Source organism: Arachis ipaensis, chromosome B2 (genome assembly GCF_059453495.1).
Source record: "Arachis ipaensis isolate K30076 ecotype BB chromosome B2, ASM5945349v1, whole genome shotgun sequence".
Classification (NCBI taxonomy): Eukaryota; Viridiplantae; Streptophyta; class Magnoliopsida; order Fabales; family Fabaceae; genus Arachis; species Arachis ipaensis.
Window position 1 is genome coordinate 74,106,298 of NC_142437.1, and position 4,327 is coordinate 74,110,624.

Sequence of the window (4,327 nt, forward strand, 5' to 3'; positions counted from 1 at the left end):
TGATTGGTTAGGAGAAGAACAAAAGTTAGAGAGCATGATTAGAGAAGGATAGAGTGATTACCCTATACACTAGAGAGATTAGAGCGTACATATATCATCAGTGAGGGTTCAATGCTTGAATTTCCATGCCCCCTGCTTTCATGAGCTATCTTCTTGCACTTTTATCTGTTTTACTGTATAATGATAGAATTAGTGGAATTTGAATTATAATTATTTTGAAAAACTTACTTACTTTTGATCAAGTGGACAAGAATCATATAGTTGCATTCATATATAAATAGGATTGCATTGCATAGCATGAGTTTCTGCATGTTCATACTTATTTACTTTATCTCCTTCAATTAAGCATGAGGACATGCAAATGTTTAAGTGTGGGGAGGTTGATAAACCACTATTTTATGGTTTATATTGTGTTTAATTGTGTGGTTTTATCATGATCCTTACCCACTTATTCATTAAATTAGCATGCATCTATATTTCCTTCCTGAAATTATTACATGTTTGAAAACTGCTTCCTAGAGACTTTTAATTATGTATTTTTAATTCTCCTTTATTCCATTCGATGCCGTGATCTGTGTGTTAAGTGTTTCATGCTTTATAGAGCATGAATGAGTTGGAGATTGGAAAGGAAGCTAGCAAGAATAGAAGGAACACAAGAAATTGAGGAGGTAACCAGCGAGAAGTGACGCGGTCGCATGACTCACGCAACCGCACAGATGGAATAGCACGAGTGACGCGGCCGCATGGACGACGCGTCCGTGTGGCAAAGCAGAAACGCGAATGACGCGTCCGCATGAGCGACGCGATCGCGTGACGTGCACGATCTGCATAATTTGCAGATTCGCTGGGGGCAATTTTGGGCCCTATTTTGACCCAGTTTTCGGCCCGGAACAGCAGACTAGAGCCCGAGAACATGCAGAAACCGGGGACAACATTCATTCTACACAGTTTTAGTTTTTAGATCTAGTTTTACTCCTCCTCTAGGTTTTCTCTCTACACATTCATAGTTCTTAGGATTTAATTTTTCACTTACCTTTTTGGCATTGGAACACTGAGAAGAGTTATTACCTCATCAAGACTTCGTCATTCTAGTTCGTTTTCTTTACTTGGTCTTACTCTCCCATGTTCTTTGCTTTGTTTAATTTTACCATTGGAATATTTTTAGGCTTATTTAATACAAGGATCACTTTTATTTTTAATTGACTATTTTAATTTTTTATTTACAATGTCTTTCTTTAATTCCTTTTCATATGCTATGAATTTTACCTTTACAATGAGTGAGTAGTTCCCTAACTTGATGGGAAATTAATTGAAAGGAATCCTTGAGTCGGAAGGCTTGAAAGAAAAATTGTAATTGGGTTTATGGTTGGATTGCCTCCTAATCACTAACACCAATCCCTTTTAATTAAGTGGATTGCAACTTGTGAACGGACGTAGCATTCTAACTTGTTTGACTTTCCTTCACCTAGTGGAGGATAACTAAACAGGATAACCTTTAATTGTCAATTAATCCTGAGAGCATTCCAACAATAATAGGGATTCCAACTAATCAATTCCCAGTCAAGGCTTTTATTTACATTATCCAAATTCACCAAATTAATTTCCTGTTTGCCCAATTCAAACCTTTTTGAAAACCTCTGATTAATAAAATAGCACACTTTTCTGCAACTCGTTGGAAGACGACCTGGGATTCATACTCCCAGTATTTTAAATTTCAATTTTCTGTGACACCTTTCTAAATTGAGCGGTGGATTTCGGGCGAGTTAAGAACTATACTTGCAACGTATATATTCTAATAATTTTTAATTCACCGATTTCTGCCCGCATCAATGGACTAGGTGTTGCTTTATTACTCTAATTTACGTATTACTTGGATAAGAGTGAGTGATGTGGGTTGGATAGGAAGCTCTTAGTCACGTCCTTGGTCCTTTTCATTTCTTTAACCTGCTCAACTTACTGATTTGTAAACTAAAGGAATTTCTTTACGACTTTTCAAAGTAAGTTTTCCACAAAGCTTTTTCAAGAGGTTATTTTAAGGATAAATTATTTTATAATGAAATTAATTTTATTTGCAAGTATCTCTTTGTTTTGATGGTATTTTCTTCCCTGCTGAGAACCTATGAGTGTATGCTTTGCATTGTTTTGTTTATGTTTGAAAATCTGAGAGAACCTTCATGCTAGCGGTGGTGATGCTGAGGGTTGTTTTTTATATGTGGTAATGGAGGTTGAGGCAGGATGGACTAGGTGTTGCTTTATCACTCAAATTTAAGTATTAGTTGGATAGGAGTGAGTGATGTAGATTGGGTAGGAAGCTCTTAGGCACATCCTTGGTCCTTTTCATTTCTTTAAACTACTCACCATACTGATTTGTAAACTAAAGGAGTTTCTTTACAACTTTTCAAAGTAAGTTTTTCCACAAAACTTTTCCAAGAATTTATTTCAAGGATAAACTATTTTATAATGAAATTACTTCTATTTGCAAGTATCTCTTTACTTTGATGGTATTCTCATCCCCTACAGAATTTCTTTTTCATTGACAGGTCCAGGAAGGCGTGAAGCTGTGACCGATCTACAAAGCTTTATCTATATATGTGTGTTGTATTTTTTGTTGTTGGTTTAGTTGAGATTTTACCCTCGTCATTTGTTATTTTGAGTCTTTAGAGGGGCAGGACTTGTATTTGAGGATTGCTGAATAACGATATATATGTATTATATTATGTGATTATACTTATGTGTTTACGTGGTTTAAAGAAAAAGACTTTTGTTTTCATGGTTAAAAATTCAGTTTATATTTGCGAAAGCTCAATATTAAATAAATATAGTATGAAATTAAAGGAGTAGAGGTAGGTAACGTCTAGACTTTTATTGCGATCATGAGATGCTAAAAGTTAGGGTGTTACATTAGAAACTTGAAAATCATGTCAAAAAATGTGAAATTTTTACCAGTAATAACGTTGATCATATTATTTTGACTTCATGAATGAATATAATACCAAAAAATAAAGGTGTCATGGTTAAATTTCAACAAAGACAAATCTCCATAAGTATTGCTATCATTGAGAATTGTTCAACTTTCAAGACAAATACTATTTTTTCACCACATTTTTCAACTCGACAGGCTGAGAACTAATCTACTACAGATTGAAGCTCCATTTATTAAGGGTCTACCGCTAGCCAATGAGTCGTTACATATACAAGATGGGATTCGACACCCTAATACTTGCTTAAGTGGACCAGCGAGATGACTACTCAATCAACCCAAATTAGTAAAGACGAATACTAAAATTTTTAATATTTTCAACATTAAAAATTATTAAACTTTGTTTTTAATTATAATTTTGTAAAATATTTATAGTAATAATTACTATATTATAAATATTTCTGTTTATTTTTTTAATAAAAAATTTTCATATATTTTTATTAATTATCTCATGCAGTGCATGGAAACATACATTAGTTATAATGAAAAGGTATTTTTGGAAGAAAAAATTAATTTTTACTAAATTGCTAAAATATAATGAAATAAGATGATTTAAATGTTAATAACAAATTAATACTTAGCCCAAACTAATTTTACCCTATTTTTTTAAAATGAGTTAATAGTCAAAATCATTTCTGAAAGATACCTCGATCTCCATTTTCATCCCGAAAAATGAAATTAATTAAAATCATCCCAGAAAGATAACCAACCTGGTCACTTCGTCCTTTCACCATCTACTTCGCTGAAGTGGCTAACATTCACTGACGTGTCCCATTAACTACCAGCGTAACACACAAATAAAATGACACAGTTTTAATTCAATGGTCTTCAAGCCTTGAAATGTCATTGTTTAAGGTTCAAAAGAGAGATTCAAACATCGTAAAGCCTAACCCCTCCCCCCTCTCATAACAACCATCTCTCTCTGTTTCGCTCCAAAACATATCGTCTCCATCAAGCTATGCCCTAAGCCTTTCACCCAAGCTTTAAACCACCCCATCAACATTTGTTACTGTTGGTTGACGATTAAAACAGAAGAATTATTGCTACTGAACGTAGAGTTGATCTTATCCTGAAGTAGCGTTGATAGAGAAGGAAGGCATCACGACGGTGAGAGGTAAGGATGAAACTTTTTTCATGATTTTTGAGTTATTCTGGGGTGTGATGTCTTCCTAGTGTTGTGTTGTGTGTGTTCCTCTGATTTAGGTTAGGGTTTGTGGTGACCAAGGGTTTGTGTGACTGTTCATTTATCATTTTAGTATGTGAGAATGCCTTGTTTTAACTGGCTCTATGATGATTTTTAGTTAGAGGTGTTTGATTCTAATGATGGTTCTTTTAGTTTGTTGCATG